Here is a 26,674-nt window from a genome sequence, read left to right as displayed (position 1 = left end):
AGTATGGAATTCCAAAATTGATTTTTCTTTCAGTTTCTTATGTTTCTGATACACAAAATGTCATGATGACAAATACAGTAACTGAACCTATCACCAGATTCATATTAAAAACCTGTGTACCCTCCTTTAATTACTCACAGGCAATTGTTATAATGAATCTAATGTTTGTCATTCACATTCATTTCTATCTTTCCTACTCATGTATGGATTTGCATATAACCTACAATATTCCTATTCTATCTTTTTAGACTTTATAAAATATTTTGTTCCCAGTCTCCAAATTGCTTTTTCACCCATTAAGTATGCCTGAGAGATGAACTCATGCTGTTTCAGGTCTAGTTCATTTACTTCTATTTTTTTTTTTTTTGTATTCCTTTTTATCAATATACAATAATGGGTTTTTCCATTCTTAGGTTAATGGGCTTTAGGTCATTTCCAGTTTTCACTATCACCACAATGCTGTGGTGAACATCTGTACACATGTCTGATGTCTGATAAGCAGGTGGATATAGAGCATGTTAGGAGTGGAAATGCTGAGTTCTAGTCTGTGCAAATTGCATTTTTATTAACGTTTTCCAGACAGCTCTCCAAAATGGTTGTGCAACTTACTGAGTCCTTATTTTATAAAATTATATTTTTCAACGCTATTAGCCCTTTAGGAATTGACATTTATGCTGGTGTTTGCTGTCAGTCTTGCTCAAGGCACTATACATAACTCCAAGGCCCTAAACTGCTCTGGTGTCCAAGAACAGGGACACAAGATCACTATACTATGGATCTCTATCTCTCTACTGTTATTATTGCATGGCCTAAAGCCACAAGAGTTTAGTGTCCATAACATATATTGCATTATTTGTTTCAGAGGTACAGATCTGTGTTAAAAAAAAAAAAAGATAGCAGGAGGGGAAGAATGAAGGGGAGGAAATTGGAGGGGGAGAGGAACCATGAGAGACGATGGATTCTGAAAAACAAACTGAGGGTTCTAGAGGGGAGGGGGGTGGGGGGATGGGTTAGCCTGGTGATGGGTATTAAAGAGGGCATGGAGCACTGGGTGTTATGCACAAACAATGAATCATGGAACACTACATCAAAAACTAATAATGTAATGTATGGTGACTAACATAACAATAAAAAATTTTTAAAAAGTTTAGTGTCCAAAGCATATGAATTCCTTCTTCCTAACACTTAACTATTTAGAATCCTTTCATTTCAAACACAGCTTCCATTATAATTTAAAGTTTGGTTTAATGGCAAAGGGCTGCATTTATCTAAGTGTGATCTGTTTTAATTAGATGAATTGCAATCTAATTGAAATGCTATATTCTCCCTAGTTCTTGATAAGCTTAATACCCTTTCTTATTGTGCTGTGGAATACCAGCACCACAGGGCAGTAATATGGCTGCTAAGATTGTAAAGTCTGGATAACTATAGACTTCAACTAATTCCCCATAACTTAAGTTTATTAAATACATAATGCCTCATAGCATAATTTAAGTAACAATGAAGTATTCAGGCCATATTTCAAAGGAAAGGCACCTGTTAAGTGATCATTTAAATAAGAATTAACAACCAAGAACAGCCCATTCTGATTTAATGTTGAGCTTAATACTTTTTCTTTCCCCTAACAGTTATTTTTCACTTGACTTTTGGTAACTCCTACAAATATGATTATGAATCAGGATAGATAGAGGTATATCTCCATTTGGCCTTTTGTTCAATAAGGATTTGAGGTGGCTTCTAGATTTTGTTTTACCAGGTTGTTTTATCTGTAAGTATTGTATACATATTGAAAAGTACATAAATAAGTATCTAATAATGAATTTTCCAGTGAATACACCCATGTAATTAGCATTCAGATCAAGAAAATGAATGTTACCTTCAAAATCTTAAAAGCCTTTTTGGGCCCACTTCCAAACATCCCTACCAAGTTAACTATTATGAAAGAGTTTTTTTCTGTTATTGTTGTTTTTTAGTGATAGATACTCATTTAAACATTAGACCAAATAGTTCCTTAGGAAATAAAGTGAGTAAAGGATTAACCTGGAGTCAGAACAGGCAGCAGAATGTGAATTAAGCACTAGGTTGGACTTTGTGATGCCTTTCTAGTGTCCACTCTATTACATTCCACAACTACTCAGTTTGCTTTTACTTCCATTTAAAAGTGAAAAGAAATTCAGCAGCTAATTGAATGATGTTATCTTTCCATTATGAAAAATTAGATTCTCTGCCCTGGTTGTGTGCCTTCAACCCCAGGTAACCCTCCACTATTAGTTTTTGTTAGTTTCAGTTTTTTGCCCCTTACATTTTGTATGAAAATAAGTAGAGCAACTGGAGAGAGCTTATTTTCTATCTTTCTTTCTTATTTCTTTGTAGGACAAATAATCAGGCTTACATCAATCCGTAATTTCAAACAACACTCATAGGATATGCTAGCATCACAACACACCTCTGACTAATATCAAGATACATTATTGAAATTCCTCTTCAAGCAAGGACAAGTCAGACATACACAACGAGTGTAGTACCTAGAGCCTGTAGTTGTTTCCTCAAGATTCATTTTAGTTTTTGAGTTGAGGTCAGGGTATTTGCGATGTGACCTCTGCCAATTAATGAATAAAGGAGTGGTAGTTAAGGTTAGACCTTACTTGGGAGGCACTAGACAGTGACTGAGCAAAACGATTATACAATGGCTTAGCCAGTTTCACCCAACATGGAATTCCTCAAACAGATGATCTTTGCTCTGGTATCCCATTAGGCTGCCAGACTATTGGAAAGACTGATAATTTTTCAGCTCCCTCTGTCAAATTCTGGCCTTCTACCACCTTTTCTTGTGCATAGAGTTTGTACCCGTAACTGCTAATAAGAGTTTGTACTCTTAACTGTTCAACATATGCTATTGTAAAATCTAACGCGGAAAAATATCAGTACAGTTGTTATTTCTTAACTTATTGATTCTAGTCATTCTGATAGGTGTGAGGGGATATCTTATTGTGATTTTGATTTGCATTCTCCTGATTAGTGATGTTGAGCATCTGTTGGGAATCTGTAGGTCTTATTTGAAAAAAAAAAAAAATGTCTATTTAGGTCCTCTACCCATATTTTAATCAGATTGCTTTTGGTCTTGAGTTGTAAGTTCTTTATACATTTTAGATATTATTCTCTTATCAGATATATCATTTGCAAATATGCTCTCCCATTCAGTAAGTTACCCATTTTGTTAGTTTCCTTCACTGTGCAGAAGCTTTTTTTTAAAAATTTTTTATTGTTATGTTAATCCCCATACATTACATCATTAGTTTTAGATGTAGTGTTCCATGATTCATTGTTTGTGCCTAACACCCAGTGCTCCATGCAGAACGTGCCCTCTTTAATACCCATCACCAGGCTAACCCATCCTCCCCCCCTCCCCTCTAGAACCCTCAGTTTGTTTTTCAGAGTCCATCGTCTCTCATGGTTCCGATTTCCCCTTCTGATTTCCCCCCCTTCATTCTTCCCCTCCTGCTATCTTCTTTTTTTTTTTCTTAACATATATTGCATTATTTGTTTCATAGGTACAGATCTGAGATTCAACAGTCTTGCACAATTCACAGCGCTTACCAGAGCACACACCCTCCCTAGTGTCTATCACCCAGTCAGCCCATCTCTCCCACCCCAACCCCCACTCCAGCAACCCTCAGTTTGTTTCCTGAGATTAAGGATTCCTCGTATCAGTGAGGTCATATGATACATGTCTTTCTCTGATTGACTTATTTCACTCAGCATAATAACCTTCAGTTCCATCCACGTCGTTGCAAATGGCAAGATCTCATTCCTTTTGATGGCTGCATAATATTCCATTGTATATATATACCACACCTTCTTTATCCATTCATCTGTCGATGGACATCTTGGCTCTTTCCACAGTTTGGCTATTGTGGACATTGCTGCTATAAACATCGGGGTGCATGTACCCTTTCTGATTCCTACTTTTGTATCTTTGGGGTATATACCCAGTAGTGCAATTGCTGGATCATATGGTAGCTCTATCTTCAACTTTTTAAGGAACCTCCATACTGTTTTCCAGAGTGGCTGCACCAGCTTGCATTCCCACCAACAGTGTAGGAGGGTTCCCCTTTCTCCGCATGCCCGCCAACATCTGTCATTTCCTGACTTGCTAATTTTAGCCATTCTGACTGGTGTGAGGTGGTATCTCATTGAGGTTTTGACTTGGATCTCCTGATGCTGAGTGATGTTGAGCACTTTTCCATGTGTCTGTTGGCCATTTGGATGTCTTCTTTGGAAAAATGTCTGTTCATGTCTTCTGCCCATTTCTTGATTGGATCATTTGTTCTTTGGGTGTTGAGTTTGATAAGTTCTTTATAGATTTTGGATACGAGCCCTTTATCTGGTATGTCATTTGCAAATATCTTCTCCCATTCTGTTGGTTGTCTTTTGGTTTTGTTGACTGTTTCTTTTGCTATGCAAAAGCTTTTAATCTTGATGAAGTCCCAATATTTCATTTTTGCCCTTGCTTCCCTTGCCTTTGGTGATGTTTCTAGGAAGAAGTTGCTGCGGCTGAGGTTGAAGAGTTTGCTGCCTGTGTTTTGCTTTAGGATTTTGATGGACTCCTGTCTCACATTGAGGTCTGTCAACCATTTGGAGTCTATTTTTGTGTGTGGTGTAAGGAAACGGTCCAGTTTCATTCTTCTGCATGTGGCTGTCCAATTTTCCCAACACCATTTGTTGAAGAGACTGTCTTTTTGCCATTGGACATTCTTACCTGCTTTGTCGAAGATTAGTTGGCCATAGAGTTGAGGTTCCATTTCTGGGCTCTCTATTCTGTTCCAGTGATCTATGTGTCTGCTTTGTGCCAGTACCATACCGTCTTGATGATGACAGCTTTGTAATAGAGCTGGAAGTCTGGAATTGTGATGCCACCAGCTTTGCTTTTCTTTTTCAACATTCCTCTGGCTATTGGGGGTCTTTTCGGGTTCCATACAAATTTTAGGATTATTTGTTCCATTTCTTTGAAAAAAGTGGATGGTATTTTGATGGGGATTGCATTGAATGTGTAGATTGCTCTAGGTAGCATTGACATCTTCACAATATTTGTTCTTCCAATCCATGAGCATGGAACGTTTTTCCATTTCTTTGTGTCTTCCTCAATTTCTTTCATGAGTATTTTATAGTTTTCTGAGTACAGATCCTTTGCCTCTGTGGTTAGATTTATTCCTAGGTATCTTATGGTTTTGGGTGCAATTGCAAATGGGATCGACTCCTTAATTTCTCTTTCTTCTGTCTTGTTGTTGGTGTATAGGAATGCCACTGACTTCTGTGCATTGATTTTATATCCTGCCACTTTACTGAATTCCTCCTGTATGAGTTCTAGCAGTTTTGGGGTGGAGTCTTTTGGGTTTTCCACATAAAGTATCATATCATCTGCAAAGAGTGAGAGTTTGACTTCTTCTTTGCCGATTTGGATGCCTTTGATTTCTTTTTGTTGTCTGATTGCTGTGGCTAGGACTTCTACTACTATGTTGAATGGCAGTGGTGATAGTGGACACCCCTGCTGCGTTCCTGACCTTAGGGGGAAAGCTCTCAGTTTTTCCCCATTGAGAATGATATTCGCTGTAGGTTTTTCATAGATGGCTTTTATGATATTGAGGTATGTACCCTCTATCCCTATACTCTGAAGAGTTTTGATCAAGAAAGGATGCTGTACTTTGTCAAATGCTTTTCTGCATCTATTGAGAGGATCATATGGTTCTTGTTCTTTCTTTTGTTAATGTATTGTATCACGTTGATTGATTTGCAGATGTTGAACCAACCTTGCAGCCCAGGGATAAATCCCACTTGGTTGTGGTGAATAATCCTTTTAATGTACTGTCGGATCCTACTGGCTAGTATTTTGATGAGAATTTTTGCATCCATGTTCATCAGGGATACTGGTCTGTAATTCTGCTTTTTGATGGGGTCTTTGTCTGGTTTGGGGATCAATCTTTGCATCCCAAAGATTTTGAATAGCTGTGTTTTCATTTTCATTGGTTTCCATGAATGTTTTTAATTCTTCTTTAATTTCCTGGTTGACCCATTCATTCTTTACTAGGATGCTCTTTAGCCTCCATGTATTTGAGTTCTTTCCAATTTTCCTCTTGTGATTGAGTTCTAGTTTCATAGCATTGTGGTCTGAAAATAGGCAAGGAATGATCCCAATCTTTTGGTACTAGTTGAGACATGATTTGTGACCTAGGATGTGATCTATTCTGGAGAATGTTCCATGGGCACTAGGGAAGAATGTGTATTCCGTTGCTTTGGGATGGAATGTTCTGAATATGTCTGTGAAGTCCATTTGGTCCAGTATGTCATTTAAAGCCTTTATTTCCTTGTTGATCTTTTGCTTAGACGATCTGTCCATTTCAGTGAGGGGGGTGTTAAAGTCCCCCACTATTATTGTATTGTTGTCAATGTGTTTCTTTGCTTTTGTTATTAATGGCCTTATATAATTGGCTGCTCCCATGTTAGGGGCATAGATATTTACAATTGTTAGATCTTCTTGTTGGATAGACCCTTTAAGTAGGATATAGTGTCCTTCCTCATCTCTTATTACAGTCTTTGGTTTAAACTCTAATTTGTCTGATATAAGGATTGCCACCCCAGCTTTCTTTTGGTGTCCATTAGCGTGGTACATGGTTTTCCACCCCCTTACTTTCAATCTGGGGGTGTCTTTGGGTCTAAAATGAGTCTCTTGCAGACAGCATATCGATGGGTCTTGTTTTTTAATCTATTCTGATAGCCTGTGTCTTTTGATTGGGGCATTTAGCCCATTTACATTCAGGGTAACTATTGAAAGATAGGAATTTAGTGCCATTGTATTGCCTGTAAGGTGACTGTTACTGTGTATTGTCTGTGTTCCTTTCTGGTCTAATTTGCTTTTAGGCTCTCTCTTTGCTTAGAGGACCCCTTTCAAGATTTCTTGTAGGGCTGGTTTCGTGTTTGCAAATTCCTTCAGTTTTTGTTTGTCCTGCAAGGTTTTTATCTCTCCTTCAATTTTCAATGATGGCCTAGCTGGATATAGTATTCTTGGCTGCATATTTTTCTCATTTAGTGCTCTGAATATATCATGCCAGTCCTTTCTGGCCTGCCGGGTCTCTGTGGATAGGTCTGTTGCCAATCTAATGTTTCTACCATTGTAAGTTACATATCTCTTCTCCCGAGCTGCTTTCAGGATTTTCTCTTTATCTCTGAGACTCATAAGTTTTACTGTTAGATGTCAGGGTGTTGACCTATTTTTATTGATTTTGAGAGGGGTTCTCTGTGCTTCCTGGATTTTGATGCCTGTTTCCTTCCCCAAGTTAGGGAAGTTCTCTGCTATAATTTGCTCCATTATACCTTCTGCCCCTTTCTCTCTTTCTTCTTTTTCTGGGATCCCAATCATTCTAATGTTGTTTTGTCTTATGGTATCACTTATCTTTCGAATTCTGCCCTTGTGATCCAGTAGTTGTTTATCTCTCTTTTTCTCAGCTTCTTTATTTTCCATCATTTGGTCTTTTATCTCACTGAATCTCTCTTCTGCCTCATTTATCCTAGCAGTTAGTGCCCCCATATTTGATTGCACCTCATTAATAGCCTTTTTGATTTCGACTTGGTTAGATTTTAGTTCTTTTACTTCTCCAAAAAGGGTTTCTCTAATAAGTTCCATGTTTTTTTTCAAGCCCAGCTAGTATCTTTAAATTGATGATTCTGAACGCTAGATGCGACATTGTACTAATGTCCGTATTGAGTAGGTCCCTGGCAGTTGGTACTACCTCTTGTTCTTTTTGTTGAGCTGATTTTTTCCATCTTGTCATTTTGTCCAGAGGAGAATAGATGAATGAGAGAACAAAATGCTAACAGGGTGACAAGGTCCCCAGAAAATATACTCTAAACAAATCAGAAAAGACCTGAAGCAGTGGGGAAAGAAAGGGAAAGAGAGAAAAACGGAAAAAGAAAAAAAAAGAAAAAGAAAAAGATAAAGATAAAAACAAACAAAAACAGAAGAAAACAAAAAAACAGAATATGATCAAATATGATGAGGCTGGTATATAGATCAGTGCCACACACTAGATTTTGGGTGTATTTTGGTCTCTTAGAAGAAAGTGCCTCCCAAAATTTTAAAGAAAGAAAAACTTATATATGTACAAAAATAAGGTTTGATACGATGAAGGGATGGAATATGACTGTAAAGATGGAAATTATAAAAAATTTTATAAAAGGAATTGATAAAAAGTTGTTTGAAAAAAGAAAGAAGAGCATTTATAAAAAAAGAAAAAGGAGAGAATGTGATCAGGCAGGGGAGTAGAAAAAAACCATACACTAGAGATTTAGGGTATATTTTGATCTGTTAGAAGAAACTATCTCAAAATTTTAAAGAGAGAACAACTTATATATATATGCCAAAAATATGCGTAACTACTATGAAGGGATAGAATATGACTCTAAAAATGAAAAATAAAAATGTTTTTTTTAAAAAGGGATTGATAAGATGTTGGTTGAAAAAGGGAAAAAGAAAAAAAAAAAGACAGTTTAAAAAAAAAATTAACTTTGAAAGACTACAAACTCATGGTAAAAAAGCCGTGGATTCTATGTGCAGTATTCCCCTAGGGCTGGAGTTCTGCCGTTCTCATTGATCAGTAAACTTGTTCTTGGCTGGCGGTTCTTGCTGATCTTCTGGGGGAGGGGCCTGTTGCTGTGGTTCCCAAATGTCTTTGCTGGAGGCGGAATTGCCCCGCCCTTGCCCGGTCCTGGCTAAGTAATCTGCTCGGGTTTGCTCTCGGGAGCTTTTGTTCCCTGCAAGCTTTCCGTAAAGCTTTGGAGGCGGAGAGTGAAAATGGCGGCCTCCCAATCTCCGCCCTGGAGGAGCCAAGAACTCGGGGCCCTGCTCCTCAGTACGTCCCCAGAGAAAAGCAGTCAGTCACTCCCATCTCCCCTGTCTCCAGCCACACTCTGTGCTCACCCAGTTTGTGACCGTGCGTTTCTATCTCTGGCACCTGACCCCGTGTGGAGTCTCCAAACACCGCAGATCCCTGCGGTCTGCTCCGGCGCCGCTCCTCCTGGGGGAGGACTGTGCCGTGGATCACAGTTTATGGCAACCCTGAGCTGAGAGCCTGCTCCTTGGCTCCTTCTCTGCAGCCGGCTTCCCTGCTCTGATACCTGGGAGCTTTGCTGCACTCAGGCACCCCCGGTCTTTCTGTGACCCCAAGGGTCCTGAGACCACGCTGTCCCATGAGGGTTCCACCCCCTGCTTAGCCACCGGAGCAACGTCCCTCAGCGGAGCCAACTTCTAAAAGTTAAGATTTTGTGCTCTGTGGCTCTATCACTTGCCAGAAGCGGCCAATGGAGGCCCCCTCCCCGCCGTCTATCCTCCTGAATATCGCCTCAGATTCACTTCTCCACACGTCCTACCTTCCAGAAAGTGGTCGCTTTTCTGTTCAGAGAGTTGTTGCTATTCTTTTCTTCGATCTCCTGTTGAGTTTGTAGATGTTCACCTGAATTTCTGAGACCAGACGAAATCCAGGTCTCCTACTCTTCTGTCATCTTGCTCCACCCATCTGTGTAGAAGCTTTTTATTTTAATGTAGTCTCCATAGTTTATTTGTGTTTATCCCTTACCTTAGGAGATTTATCTAGAAAACTATTTCTATGGCTCATGTCAGAGAAAAAGGAATCCCCATGCACTGTTGGTGGTAATATAAGTTAGTAGAGCCAATATGGAATACAAAATGGAGGTTCCTCAAAAAAGTTAAAAGAAATACCCTATGATCTATTAATTCCACTACTGGATGTTTACCCAAAGAAAATGAAAATACTAACTTGAAAGGATATATGCACCCCTATGTTTATTGCAGAATTATTTATAATAGCCAAGATAGGTTGCTTCCCTAAATCTCCACTGATAGACAAACGGATACTGAAGATGTGGAAATGGTCAATGGAATATTATGTAGCCATAAAAAGGGAGGCGATCTTGCCATTTGTGACAACATAGATGGACCTATGGGATATTATGCTAAGTGAAGTCAGACTGAGAGAGACAAATACCATAGGATTCTACTTACAGGAGGCATCTAAAAACCAAATGAATAAGCAAACACACAGAAAGCAGACTCACACCTATAAATACAGAGAACAAACTGATAGTTGCCAAACAGAAGGAGGGCTGGGAGGACAGGCATAATGTGTGAAAAAAAGTGGGAAATGCAGGCTTCCAGTTAGGAAAGTAATGAGTCACAGGAATAAAAGGTACAGCATAGGGAATGTAGTTAACAATACTGTATTAACTCTGTAAGAGGACAGATGGTAGCTACACTTGCAGTGAGCGTGGCATAAAATATAGACTTGTCAATCTGTATGTTGTAGACCTGAAACTGAAGTAGCATGGTATGTCAACTATACCTAAAAAAATTTCAGACCGCCTAAGCACAAAGCCATTTCCATGATGTCAGTCTCTAAATATTTTAGTTAGTTAAGGTTTTGTTGGATGGTTTCAGCACAAAAAGCTTGAAATTTCAGATTCTATTTTTTGTGTTTTACCACCAGTTTTACTCATAATACCTTCTGTGAGTCCTTTTAGTGTCCTCTATACTTAGGGGCCATTGCTCTATTTTTGAGCATCTATGTCCTTTATGACATTATCAGTCCAGACTACTATTTTCCAAATCATTCTATGTTAAGGACACTTTCATCTGAGACTTCTTTTAGGGATGAGAAGGATAGATGTATTTAACAACTGAAAGTACTTGGCTGCTTCTGGAAATAGATTTTTCAAGAGATTTGCCAACAGAATCTATTCAGCTAGCAAGACTCTAGGGGCAAAGTACTTATTTCCATAATGTCCAATATGTAGTATAACTCCAGGCCAGTGAGACTAGACATGAGGCTACCAGTTGGTGAAGGGCATTTCTACTTTCATGGTGACTTGTGCTACACACACACACACACACACACACACACACACACACACACTATGGCCACATTACCACTCTACAGGAAGTCAGCATCCCAGCCAGAATGCCTCATCAATTCTATCTTTTTTAGACTGGTTGATCAATTCTACCTGATCTGTGCCAGGGAGATCAAGTCTAAAGTTATGCACTAGAGCTTATTATCTCAACTCAATTATCTCCTCTATGTCTAAGAAATTATATACATTAGGTGAAATAATACTTTTCTCAGATAAGTTTGAGAACCTGGATCATTTTAACCTGATATTCTTTAATAATCTAATTACAAGACAGAATGCATTTGTCTCTAGTTAGTGATTATTATACTTAAAACATGGGAAATGAATTTTTAGGAGATAAAGAAAGAGGTTATCAAGAGTATTATTAGGTCGGGGCACCTGGGTGGCTCAGTTGGTTAAGTGTCTGCCTTTGGCTCAGGTCATGATCCCAGGGTCCTGGGATTGAGCCCTGCATCAGCCTCCCCACTCCATGGGAAGCCTGCTTCTCCCTCCCCCACTCCCCCTGCTTGTGTTCCCTCTCTCGCTGTCTCTCTGTCAAATAAATAAATAAAATCTTAAAAAAAAAAAAAGTATTATTAGGTCAAATGAAAGCTTCAAATTTTATAAGGGAACATACCTCTAACTAGATTTGGTTTTATATGCCATTAGGTAATTTCATATGATCAGGGAAAATTAGGGAGAAAGTTCAATCCGGATTCTCACTAATGCCACTTGTAGAACAAGAAACTTGGCTTTGACACTCTTCTTTCCCCTCCTCCTTCCATTTCCCTTTTAAGTATTTGAATTCTACTTACATAACAGGCACTGTGTTAGGGTCCATGTCCCACCCTTCTTTAGTTTGTCATTGATGGTTTGCTTCTACCCATCTCTACCACCACCAAAACCCACACTTGCCTCTTGTTTGGACTAGTCTCCTAGGTGGTCTCACATCCTTGCATACCTCTAACCATTCTTCAGAACAGCAAGAGTTTCTCCCCCCACTCCCATCCCCCTCCCAAATCTGATCAAGGTAGAAAAGGTTGTCTTCTCAACTCTTTATTTACTTCTCAGATAACAGCTTTGGAATACTTATGTTGAGCTAGATTCTAGGGGCAGGACATGGGAAACATATGATCTGTCCCAGTACTTAAGGTGTTAAGACTAGCACTTATCATTCCACTGAACTACAGGTTCTGTCTGTGGGCAAGGAAAAAGAGAAAAACAAAAAAACAAAAAACTGAGGCATATAGATTGGAAAGGAAATAAAAACAGCCTTTATTTGCAGATAAGACTTTCTACAATAACTTATTACTTCTATTAAATTTTTGGTGGACTTAAGTTTAACCAACATGTGGGACTGAAGATGAGAGTCCATTGTGTTTCTATACACAGACAATTACTGGAAATTAAAGTATTTTTCATAACAGAATATAAAAATAGGGGACAATATGAGGAGTGACCTGCAAGACTTATATAGTGAAACCTATAAAACATTACTGAGAAGACAAATAGCTATACCATGCCCACAGATCAGAGGACAATTTGGTGATACGATGTCAGTTCTCTTAAAGTTGGTCTACATATTAGACACCACCATAAACAATTTCTACAAGAAAAGCATTACAAGTTGAATCTAAAAGTATAAAAATGCAAAGAACCTAGAAAAGCCACAACTTTGAAGAATTAAATGCAAAGATCTACACTGCTTGACTTTGATTACTCTAGCTTGAAAATGATTTTTGAAGTGTAGAATTGGAAAATAGACCAGTAGATCAAAGGACAGAATACAATTCAGAAATAGACCCAAGTAAGTTTGAAAAATAAATTAAATGGGTAAAGGATACTTTTCCTATAGTAGTGCTGGAAAAACTAAATATATGTTTAAAAAAAAAGTTCATTCTTAATCTCAAGCTTTGTAAGAATTAAATTACAGCTTTAAATGCAAACTCAGAAATTCTAAGTCTTCTGTAGGAAAACCTAGGAGAATATTTGAGATTATACATGAAACACAAATTTTATATAATATACGGTCCATAAAGAAAAGTATAATTGTACTTCTTCAAAATGCAGGACTTCTTTTCAAATGACATTATTAAGATGAAAAAAGCAACCCACAAACTCAGAAAATGTTTGCAAATCTAGGAGTTTTATCTAGAATGAAATAAAGAACTCAATGAGAAAATAATCAAATGAAAAAATGAGCCAAAAATTGAGCTGACAAAAAAAAAAAAAAGTTAATGGCAAATAAATACATGACTTGATGTGTGCAATATCTTTAGTTACTATCAACTTCATTGGCTGCAGTGAAGATTTGGAAATGTAATTTAAAATTATAATGTAATACTATCACCTATTAAAAAACACAAAATTATTAAAAGGTCAAAATTAAGTAAGAAAGACAGACCACCAAGTATTTCAGATATGGTGAAAACAGAATCCTCATAAAGTGGAAATGTAAGAGGGCACAACCTCTTCAGCAAACAGGTATTTTCTTAAAATATAATATAGACCCCCCCCAATGCAATTCTAATTCCAAGTAACTACCCAGAGGATTGAAAACCTATGCTCACACAAAAACTTACACAAACTGCATAGCTGCATTGTTTGTAGTAGTCCCTAACCAGTTATGGCTTCCATGCCCTAAATACTGAATTCTACTCAGCAATAAGAATGAACCATAGATATAGTCAACAACATAGATAAACCAAAATGATTATATTGGGAGAAGCCCTACTAAAAGATGACATGTTGTAGGGTTTTTTAGTGTAAAATTCCATAAAATATCAACTAAGCTGTTTTGACAAAAGATAGAGCAGTAGTTTTGTGGGAAATAGAGGGAATAGAGATGGTCAAGACTGAGGAATTACAGAGGGGTAGAAGTAAATTTGGGGGAGTGATGGATATGTACATTATATTAATTGCAATGATTTCATAGGTACACACAAGTAAAAGTTAAAAATTCTATTTAAGTATGTGCCATATGTTTCATACTTCAGAGTTGTTGATAGTCTATTGTGAAATGAATAAAAATGCTGCTAGAAGGAAAATGCTCTTAAGAAATTGCAGTGCTTGGGGCATCTGGGTGGCTCAGCGAGTTAAGTGTCTGCCTTCTGCTCAGGTCATATCTCCTGGTCCTGGGATGGCCCCAAGTCATGCTCCCTGCTACCCGCTTTTTCCTCTCACTCTGCCCCTCCCTCCTCCCCACTGCCTCGCTTGTGTGCGAGCTCTAATAAATAAATAAATAAATAAATAAAGTCTTAAAAAAAGAAATTGCAGTGCTTTCCTTAACATTTTTTTTTAATTTTTAATGCCATTTTATTTTTTTAAGATTTTATTTATTTTTTTGACAGAGACATAGCAAGAGAGGGAACACAAGCAGGGGGAGTGGGAGAGGGAGAGAGAGAAGCAGGCTTCCCGCTGAGCAGGGAGCCTGATGCGGGGCTCGATCCCAGGACACTGGGATCATGACCTGAGCAGAAGGCAGACGCTTAACGACTGAGCCACCCAGGCGCCCTTTCCTTAACATTTCTGGTGTACTTTTGGTTGTCTGGATTTTCAGTCTTGAGAAGTGTCATTGTGTTAACTACATCTTTTATTTTCTATATTCTGATGCTCTGACCTCTGTGACTTTGCCCCTCCCAGAACTAGCAAATTTCCTGGGGATAGTAAACAACTTACCCAGTGAGAAAGCTTTTCAAATGCAAGCATACCAATCCAGACTTCAAACTCCAGTTAAGCACAGAATTTAGACTTGCTTTCAGTATGGATAACCTTTCTGATTATAGTTTTATGAATTAGGTTACCCATTTCTTTACTATTAGTTTCTAGTTATTAACTAATGTCATCAAATATTTGGTGGTAAAAGCAATAAATATATATATCTCCAGTATTGAGTTTTTGAGACAGCATAATTATACTGTCAATATTTTGGCTATCAAGGAGTACATAGATTCTCTCAAAGCCATTTATATCCTTTAGTTTTGGTTTCACAGGCTGTCAAGATGGTAAGACTCACTTTTCTTTACTATGCTAGTCACTGTGTCAAGGAAAACATGCCTGTGATCATCACTTTTCAGTAGTAAGCCAAATCTTTACCTTTACTTGCTAAGCAATTAAGTGCACAGTTATTATAATAGTTTAGATGCCAAGGGTGAGGGAACCAGAGACAAAACAGCTCTGGGGAGCTATGGGGTTACAGTTAGCTGTTTAATATGTAACAACTAGTGATTTATTCATTAGCGATAAGGTGAAAAATGTGCTCCTTCTACAATATGTCTTCCCTACTTGGAGCTCAAAGGAACTATTCTGAGAATGTGGAGTTTGACCTTTTTTGTGCAAATTTCTTGAGTTTGCATTCTCATGAATTAAATATAGAGCACACATTATTCAACCTTAATGGCCATTTAAATGCTTGTGAGTAGCCTCCTCTCAATCACAGATATATTTTACACATAAATCAATAGAAACACATGGTAACCTAGTACTTAGGACCAGGACTTAAAATCCTGACAGCTCTCCTTGGTTCTAGGATTTGCATCACTATGGGGTGATCTCACTGGTCTAGGACTTCTCTAATTCCTCAAATGTTCACTTCTGTTCAATACTGCTCTTTCAATGGAATTTGAGCACACCTAGGATTTGTTTTGTGCTAGATCTCAGAGGAATATTCAGGGAACATAGGATTTATCCCAGGTCTCAGAGCACTTGGTCTAAGTCCAGTTAGACTAAGTGTAACACTGGAAAGTTAAACTTGTGTTAAGAAATGGAGAACAAGATACAACTTTATATAATTAGTAGTTACAGATGTAAGCGAATCAGTAGTTACAGATGTAAGCGAATGCTTTAGTAAAGCTCGGCAACAGAGGACAGTGTTCAGAAACCACTTTCCTACATCCGAATCCCACATTTACCACTAGCTGTGTGGTCCTGTGTAGTTCAGCTATGATCTTGCTCTGTTAAGTTTGGATTTTACTATCAACCTTAGTGGCTGTAGTGAAGATTAAATGCAATAATCTATGTAAGTGTTCACCATAATGCCTGGTTAAGATCTAATCTTGCTAAGAAGCAGGAGCTCCACTTTTCCATGACAAGCCTATCAAGAATGGAGGCCCTTCTATAGGAAGTGAAGTTTGTCCATAGAAATTGGAAAAACATTGAAATCATAGTCAAAGGGGAAAGTTGTTGTTATAGTCAGAGTGTTGAGACTTCTTACACTGAGTAGGAAGAAAAACGAACCAAAAAGTTCAAAAGTTACAAGTCCTTGAAAAACTGAGGAAGAACAAATTTATCAGAATAGAAAGACAAAACTAAGACCATGAGCTATGTTGGAATGTTGAGGGATAAGTTAATATAGAGATCGCTCCATGGCACAGGGGTTAACTTTCATGTTAGGGAGCTGGGCAGAATTAAGGAAGAATTAAATGAGTTTAAGACATTATTTTGGGTCAGGATAGTAAAAGCTACATAGTTCTATGTATTGTTTAGGTAATACCAATACTGTCAATTCTATACCTTACATTCTAGGAAACAAATAAGTATATACAAAAATGCTAGTGCAAGTTATAGAAACTTAGTCAAATAAACAATTGAGACCTAGAGGTAGTATGCAGTCCATCTACAGAGGATGTGTGGCTCCTAGTCTATAGTATAATACCTGCATGAAATATACGCTTAACTAAAAATAGTAATACTAAGAGCAGCTAACAGGTATGTAGCATACTATGTGCCAGGCTCCCTAATAGAGAGTCTTTCCCTATTTTAACTGATTTAATTAAACATTTACATTAGAATAGATTATAAGTAGCAGGGTTTGTTGCTATTCCCCAGCATAGGTACATAACATAGCTAAGTAAGGTATAACATAAGGTATATTGGTTATATTTGTAACAGTTCAGAGGAAAGAATGTCAAAGAGGTATGCAGAAGTTGACCCATAGATCTGTGCTGAATTTAAGTAGACAGATGAGAACCTGGAGCTGTAGTTATTTCCCAGTAACCCGACCACCACCATTGAAATCATCATCTTCGTTGTGGTCATCAGCACCACCACCTTTATTATTTCTGAGCACCTATTTCTATATCACGGGGTATTGCATTTAATGCATTTAAGCCTTGTTGGAAGAATAGTCTTCCATTCTGTATGAATGCTGTGATACTCAGTATAAACAACTTTCCTAAGTTTATGAAGATAAGTGGGGGCAGGAGAAGAGGGAAGATCAAGACTTGAATCCATACTGGGTGACTTCAAATTCTACATATTTCCCCTGTGCTTTAGGGGGCCTTTTAAAACAAATGTCAAGATGGAACTACTACAACTGGATGTGGCATTCTACATGCAAAGTCATTGCATTTTCTTTAGTGAAATGAAGAACCACTAGAAATAGACAAGATTACTATATACTAAGTCTTGTTTTTGTTTAAGAAAAAGACATCTGTTCTAAATACTTAGCTCTTCATGAGAGAGTTCCACTCTACCTACATCACCAAGATCTCAGGTCTATTATTCACATGTAGGAAATATAGTGAAACCAGAGTTCTGTTTTTATTTAGAGTATAGAAAGCTGCAAAGGAATGTTACCCCTACACTAACAATTATAAACCCAAGCTAGATTGTCCATAAAGTCATACGTCTGGTGGAGGCACAAAAGTTGAATTCATAAGGCAATATAAACCCAGAAAAACTAAAATTCAGACTATTAAGTCTTTTAACACCATTCCAAGACAGGATAGAAGGTGCGAATCATTTCATCCTTGGCAGAGAAGCAGGACTAAGATATGGCCAACATGAAAGTAGATAAAAATAAGAGACCTCAATTCTCAAGTTCTTCTAATTGGCTTTCCCCAGATGGTTATGAATATAGAACACAGTTTAGCACTTAAAACATGAACTTGAAAAAAATTAAGTCATGCTTCAAAATGATTTCTAGCCTCTTGAGGTCAGGAACAAAGTCTTACATCCTCTCCATTTTTACAGAGTACTGTTTTGATACTTCAAGGTACTCCCAGCAATCAGTTTAATTCAAAGAACACAGGTCATTGTAGTTTCTTTTTTCTTTCTCCCTTCACCAAAAAGAATATGAATTGGATCCAAAATTATAGACATGAATTTATCTATTTTCAGCCATTTATTCTGAGAGCTTAGGCAAGGATTTAATTAATTGTTCATTATGTAATTTTAAGGTTAAAATAAAACACGTCATGGGTCTAACACAGACCCTACTTTCAAACATACTTTAGTGATTGCAGAGACAGTCAGGGATTTAACCACTTCTCTTTTTTTTTTCTTTGCAAATACTACAAATTATTCATGGCAGATTCTCCCTACACTGAGCCTATTCAAAGCCTCAAATTCTGCTCAACACAGAGGTACATGAAACATCTACAAACTAATAGGACCTGGCAAGTGGCTTATGACCTCTGTAATATCTCTGCTTTAATAAGATTGGATACATGGAAGCAAATGAAATTGAAAACCTGACAGTTCAAAACCTTTGAGATGCAGCAAAGACAGTCCTACCTGCAATACAGGCCTACCTCAATAAGCAAGGGAAGTCTCAAATACACAAACTAACTTTACACCTACAGGAGCTAGAAAAGGAATAAATAAAGCCTAGAACCAGCAGAAGAAAGGAAATAAAGATTAGAGCAGAAATAAATGATATGGAAACAAACAACAAAAAACCCAGTAGAACAGATGAAACTAAGAGCTGGTTCTTTCAAAGAATAAAATGAGAAACCCCTAGCCAGAGTTACCAAAAAGAAAAGAGAAAGGACTGGAATAAATAAGATCACGAATGAAAGAGGAGAGAGCACCACCAACACCAAAGAAATACAAACGAAGGGGAACCCTATTACACTATTGGTGGGAATGCAAGCTGGCACAGCCAGTCCGGAAAACAATATGGAGTTTCCTCAAGACATTAAAAATAGAGCTACCCCATGACCCAGCAATTGCACTACTAGGTATTTACCCCAAAAATACAGACATAGTGAAAAGAAAGGGCACATGAACCCCAATGTGCAGCAATGTCCATAATAGCCAAACTGTGGAAGGAGCTGAGATGCCCTTCTCAGATGAATGGATAAAGAAGATGTGGTTTATATATACAGTGGAATATTACTCAGCCATCAGAAAGGATGAATACCTACCATTTGCATCGACATGGATGGAACTGGAAGGGATTATGCTAAGTGAAATAAAGTCAAGCAGAGAAAGACAATTATCATATGGTTTCACTCATATGCAGAACATAAAGAATAACGTGGAGGACCACAGGGGAAGGGAGGGAAAACTGAATGGGAAGAAATCAGAGAGGGAGACAAACCATGAAAGACTCTGGACTCCAGGAAACAAACTGAGGGTTACAGAAGGGAGGAGGGTGATGGGGTAACTGGATGATGGGCATTAAAGAGAGCATGTGATATGATAAGCACTGGGTGTTGTACTCAACTGATGAATCGTTGAACACTACATCAAAAACTAATGATGTATTATATGTTGGCTAATTGAACATAATAAAAAAACATACAAACTAAAAGATTATGAAAAAATTATATGCCAACAAATTGGGTAATCTGGAAGAAAGGGATAATTTCCTAGAAACATACAAACTACCAAAACTGAAATAGAAATAGGAAATTTTAACAGGCCCATAACCAGCAAAGAAATTGAAGCAGTAATCAAAAATCTCCCAACAAACAAAAGTCCAGGGCCTGTTGGCTTCCCAGGAGAATTCTACTGGACATTTAAAGGAGAGTTAATACCTATTCTTCTCAAATTGTTCCAAAAATAGAAATGGAAGTAAAACTTCCAAATTCATTCTACAAGGCCAGCATTACTTCAATTCCAAAACCAGCAAAGACCCCACTAAAAAGGAGAATTACAGACTTACATCACTGATGAACATGGATGCAAAAATTCTCAAGATACTAGCAAATCAAATCCAACAGTATATTAAAAAGATTATTCACCACAATAAAGTGGTATTTATTCCTGGGCTGCAAGGGTGGTTCAATATTCACAAATCAATGTGATATACCACATTAATAAAAGGATGAAAATCATAGGATTCTTTCAATAGATGCAGAAAAAGGATTTGACAAAGTACAGCATCCATTCTTGATAAAAACCCTCAATAAAGTAGGTATAGATGGAACATACCTCAAAATCATAAAGGCCACATATGAAAGACACAGCTAATATCATCCTCTATGGGGAAAAACAGAGCTTTTTCTCTATAGTCAGAAGCAAGACTGGGATGTCCACTCTCACCATTACTATCTAACATAGTACTGGGAGTCTTAGCCTCAGGAATCAAACAACAAAAAGAAATAAAAGGCATCCAATTTGTCAAGGAATAAATCAAACTTTCACTTTTTGCAGACAAGAGGATACTCTGTGGAAAACACAAAAAATTCCACAAAAAATTGCTAGAACTAATACATGAATTCAATAAAGTCACAGGATAAAAAAAAGTACAGAAATTTGTCACATTTCCATACATAAATGACAAAGTAGCAGTAAAAGAAATCAAGGAATCAATCCCATTTACAATTGTACCAAAAACCATAAGATACCTAGGAATAAACCTAACCAAAGAGGTAAGAGATCTGTACTCTGAAAACTATAGACAACTTATGAAAGAAATTGAAGAGGACACAAAGAAATGGGAAAATATTCCATGTTCATGGATTGTAAGAACAAATATTATTAAAATGTCTATGCTACCTGGGCACCTGGGTGGCTCAGTTGGTTAAGCAACTGCCTTCAGTTCAGGTCATGATCCCAGGGTCCTGGGATCAAGTTCCACATCAGGCTCCCTGCTCAGCCTGCCTCTTCCCTCTGCCTATCCCTCTCCCTGCTTGTGTGTGCATACACTCTCTCTGTCAAATAAATAAATAAGATCTTTAAAAATAAACTCAGTTTCACTGTAAAAAAAAAAAAAGTCTATGCTACCCAAAGCAATCTACACATTCAATGCATCCCTATCAAAATATCATTAGCACTTTTCACAGAGCTAGATCAATCCTAAAATTTGTATGGAACCACAAAAGACCCCAAATAGCCAAAGCAATCCTGAAAAACAAAAACAAAAGCTGGAAGTATCACAATTCCAGACTTCACACTATATTATAAAGCTGTAGTCATCAAGACAGTATAGTACTGACACAAAAACAGTCACATAGATCAATGGAACAGAATAGAGAACCCAGAAATGGACCCACAACTCTATGGTCAACTAACTTTTGACAAAGCAGGAAAGAATAGTGGAAAAAAGTCTCTTAAACAAATGGTATTGGGAAAATTGAACAGCAACATGAAGAATGAAACTGGACCACTTTCTTACACTATACACAAAAATAAATTCGTATTGCATGAAAGTCCTAAATGTGAGACAGGAAATCATCAAAATCCTAGAGGAGAACATAGGCAGCAACCTCTTTGACCTCAGCCATAACAGCTTCTTACCAGATGTATCATGGGAGACAAGGGAAACCAAAGCAAAAATGAACCATTGGGACTTTATCACAATAAAGAGCTTCTGCACAGTGAATGAAACAATCAACAAAACTAAAAGGCAGCCTAGGGAAAGGGAAAAGATATTTGCCAAGGACATATCTGATAAAGGGTTAGGATCCAGCATCTATAAAGAACTTATCAAATTCCACACCCAAAAAACAAATAATCCAGTTAAGAAATGGGCAGAAGATATGAATAGACATTTTTCCAAAGAAGACATACAGATGGCTAACAGGCACATGAAAAGATGCTCAACATCACTCACCATCAGGGAAATACAAATCAATATCACAATGAGATACCACCTCATACCTGTAAGAATGGCTAAAATTAACAGCACAGGAAATAATAGATATTGGCAAGGATTCAGAGAAATGGTAACCTTATACTGTTGGTGGGAGTGCAAACTGGTGCAGACATTCTGGAAAACAGCATGGAGATTCCTCAAAAAGTTAAAAATAGAACTACCTAGGACCCAGCAATTGCACTACTAGGTATTTACCCAAAGGATACAAAAATACAGATTCAAAGAGGTACATGCACCCCAATGTTTAGAGCAGCACTATGAACAATAGTCAAACTATAGAAAGGGCCTAAATGTCCATCGACTGTTGAATGGATAAAGAAGATGTGGTACATACATATGTGTACACATACACACACACACATACACACAAGAATACTATTCAGCCATCAAAAAGAATGAAATCTTATCATTTGCAATGACATGGATGGAGCTAGGGTGTATTATGCTAGGCAAAAGAAGTCAGAAAAAGATACTATATGATTTCACTCATATGTGGACTTTAAAAAACACTCACATGTGGATTTAAGAAACAGAGGAACATATGGGAAGGGGGAGGAAGAGGAAAACAAACCTTAAGAGACTCTTAACAATAGAAAACAAACAGGGTTGATGGAAGGAGGTGGGTGGGGGATGGACTAAATGACTGATGGGTATTAAAGAGGGCACTTGTTATAATGAGTACTGGGTATTATATGTAAATGATGAATCACCAAGTTATATTACTAAAACCAATACTACACTGTATGTTAACTAACTAGAATTTAAATAAAAATTTGAAAAAACATGTGTCTCTTAGCCATTTGTATGTCTTCTTTGGAGAAGTGTCTGTTCATGTCTTCTGCCCATTTTTTGACTTGATTATGTTTTTTGGGTGTTGAGTTTGAGTTCTTTATAGATCTTGGATACCAGCCCTTTATCTGTAGTGTCATTTGCAAATATCTTCTCCCATTCTGTGGGTTGCCTCTTTGTTTTGTTGACTGTTTCCTTTGCTGTGCAGAAGCCTTTTATCTTGATGAAGTCCCAAAAGTTCATTTTTGCTTTTGTTTCACTAGCGTTTGGAGATGTATCTTGAAAGAAGTTGCCATGGCTGATATCAAAGAGGTTACTGCCTATGTTCTCCTCTAGGATTTTGATAGATTCCTGTCTCACATTGAGGTCTTTCATCCATTTTGAGTTTATCTTTGTGTATGGTGTTAGACATGAACAGACACTTCTCCAAAGACATGCAAATGGCTGACACATGAAAAAATGTTCATCATCATTAGCCATCAAGGAAATTCAAATCAAAACCACATTGAGATACCACCTTATACCAGTTAGAATGGCAAAAATTGACAAGACAAGAAACAACAAATGTTGGAGAGGTTGTGGAGAAAGGGGAACCCTCTTACACTGTTGGTGGGATTGCAAGTTGGTACAGCCACTTTGGAAAACAGTGTGGAAATTCCTCAAAAAATAAAAAAGAGAGCTACCTTATGACCCAGAAATTGCACTCCTGGATATTTACCCCAAAGACACAGATGTAGTGAAAAGAAGGGCTGTATGCACCCCAATGTTCATAGCAGCAATGTCCACAATAGCCAAATTGTGGAAAGAGCCGAGATGCCCTTCAACAGATGAATGGATAAAGAAGATGTGGTCCATGTATACAATGGAATATTACTCAACCATCAGAAAGGATGAATACCCAACTTTTACATCAACATGGATGGGTCTGGAGGAGATTATGCTAAGTGAAATAAATCAAGCAGAGAAAGTCAATTATCATATGGTTTCACTTATTTGTGGAACATAGGGAATAGCATGGAGGACATTAGGACAAGGAAGGGAAAAATGAAGGGGGGAAATTGGAAGGAGAGATGAACCATGAAAGACTCTGGACTCTGAGAAACAAACTGAGGGTTTTAGAGGGGAGGAGGGTAAGAGGATGGGTTAGCCCAGTGATGGGTATTAAGGAGGGCATGTAGTGCATGGAGCACTGGGGGTTGTACAAAAACAATGAATCGTGGATCACTGCATCGAAAACTGGTGATGTATTTTATGGTGACTAACATAACATAATAAAATAACATTTAAAAAAAGATTTGAAAAAAAAAACAAGGTGGCAAGGAGGCAAATTATAGCAGTCAACTGAAAAGCATAAAATACATGTTGAAGAAATACTTGAATTGAGGAGTTGATATGACAGGAGATAGAAGACCATGATAAGTTCAATGAAATGAAAATTCTAGGTGTTTACAAGAATAAAGTGTACATTAGTAATAGAAGAGTCAAAGAGAAGCCAGATAAATGCTTTTCTAAACTGTGCCAAAGAGTTTGAACCTTACACGAGAGAATTTTAAGTAGGGGAATGGGATCAAGTTTATATTTTCAGAAGAATATCTAACTGTAATGTTCAGAATAAATTGGGAGGGGCAGACTTGACACTATAAGAGCAGGTCAGATCTATTTTAAGATTATAGTTAAGAGGAGAGTGATGGCTTCTGCAGTGGGAATGGGGAGAACTAAGATAATTATGACTGGGAATGTCTTGTAGCTAATGTTTAAAAATACTAAGAAAGATTTCTAAATATCTTGTGATTTATATCCCCAGTGACTTCCCCACCCCACCATGAGATTATCTTAAAGTAAATCAGACATTACATCTTCTCATCTATAAATATTTCTATCTCAAAACATTAATTTTCAAACCTCACTATTATAACCAAAAAAATAGACCATTCCTTAGTATCATTTATACCTACTTGGTGTTCAAAATCTTATATAAGGTCTTTTTTAAAAGAACAGTTGGTTTCCTCAAACTAGAAGGCAAAGTAACTCATTGCATGTGGTTAATGGCTCTAAAATCTTTTTAATAGGTTACTTCTCCATTTTGAAGGGAAAAAAAAGAAGAAGAAGAGGAAGAGGAGGAGGAAACCAAGAAGAGTTGGTTGCCTATTGGAAGAGGTTATCAAAAGGACCTGTCCATCAGTTGACCACTGAGCTGTACCTGGGAAACTGGAGGATTCTCACATCTCCCTTGTCCTTGTAATGTAGGTCTGGCCTACTATCTTCATACTAGCTGCCATTTCAGGGATGCAGCCTTCAGAGGATAAGGTGGTATTGAGACTATTTGGACTGAACACATGCCTAAGCCCAGTTAAAACCCTTCTATATACTTTCATAATTCTGGTGGGTTGGTGCAGATATCTACTCATCTTGCAACAGTCCAGAGCAAGCCTCAGATGGAAGTTTCCCTGCTTATTAAAGCTGCCTCTTACCAATCTGAAGTGGTTTGCCTCATCTTTAAGTCTCTCAGATTTCACCCAGGAAACTCCTGAGATTGCAACCCAGCAGTGAGGTAGTAGCTTTGCATATAAAGGAAGGGAAAACAATGCCCGAACCAATGAATTTTGTTGTCAAGATTGAGAATGCCATTTGTTGAGGTAGAAATCACTGGAGAAATGGCAAGTTTGTTGGAATGGATAACAAATTCTGTTGATATTTTTCATTGAAGAGGACCATGTGATATACTGACAAATATGCTTCATAATCAGGTAATATCACCAGTCCATAGTTCAGAGGGAATGAACACCTCCAGCCATGGGTTATGACTAAAACAGTTTTTATAAGATTGTTTATGGTAAGTGTCTAAAGAGAAGGGTAAAAGCCTGAGAACACGATATTGAAAATTTTTACTGTCTTATATTTAGGAGTTAAATACAGTAACTCTAAATACTTCTCTGCTTGGATTTAAAGAAGTCTTTCTCGAGATATTGTAAGAAGGGCAAATATGGATCCATAGAAGCCAACCATACAAATAGTATACTGTGAGAAAGAGTAATTGAGTTTTATTAAGGAGGCAGGAGAATGTCTCTTAAGTTTGAATCTGTGCCATAAAGAACATTTATGTTCTTTAGGTAAATAATAGTGTTAGATGGCTTCTAAGCAACTGGCACAAAAATATAGGAACTTGTTAAATGATTGACTTATTGATGTAATGATGGAAAACTCATTTCAAGTAGGAATTCAATATAAATACTACCATCCCCATATACAAAAATAGGTCTTGATCCTGATCCATATTGACTTGGTTCACTCACCTAGAAAGGGTTCTGATGTACTGTTACTAAGTCCACCATACTGTGTGTGCCTCCCATCAACTTAAACCCAAACTTGTCAAACAGGTCATAGAGAATAGCAGTGAGTTTTTGCACGTAACTTCTACACCATTCATTTGCCTAAAACTTGATGTTAGTACTTCAAGGTCTATATTTGGAAGGAAATGTTCATTCTATTTCCCTGATTGTAAACTAGTACTTTATGAATGGTATTTAGAGGTATTAGGTGGTATTAATGGCATTAGAAGGCTAATCCTATCTCAATTCCTGAAATTTCTCAACAGAAACACTTGCAATGTCATACATTCCTTAATTGTTACAGAAAGGAAGAGCACTTTTCAGCAATAGGGCTCTTTGAAATCATGATGATATGATTGATTGCTTCTATTATAATAATCTTTCCTCTTGATAAGAGGATGTTTTTCTTCCTTTTCTGCTGCTAACATAGTTACCATATAGTATGTAATCAGACCAGGCTCTAAGTGAAGGTTTTGGATTCTTTAAAACAAAAGTTGCCAGCTGATGTTCAGGGGATCAAATCTCGTTTGCAGGAGTTTTGCATGTTCTGCACACAGGTACCCTGAACAACAATTTTTCAAAACAAACACAAAGATGGTGGCCATATTTCAAGTTAGTGAGAATCAATCTGTATTTCTGGCTCCTCCTTAAAAAATACACACGCATGCATGCATGCACACACACAAACACATACACACACACACACATCAGCTGAAGCTGATAAAAAGGACTGCTCTTTGTTAATGTAAATTACAAAATGGAAACCAAATTTGAA

This window comes from Mirounga angustirostris, unplaced genomic scaffold (assembly GCF_029215605.1).
Source record: "Mirounga angustirostris isolate CCGP_5_RB_7025 unplaced genomic scaffold, mMirAng1.0.hap1 SCAF_6, whole genome shotgun sequence".
Classification (NCBI taxonomy): Eukaryota; Metazoa; Chordata; class Mammalia; order Carnivora; family Phocidae; genus Mirounga; species Mirounga angustirostris.
This window is presented reverse-complemented; position numbering follows the sequence as displayed.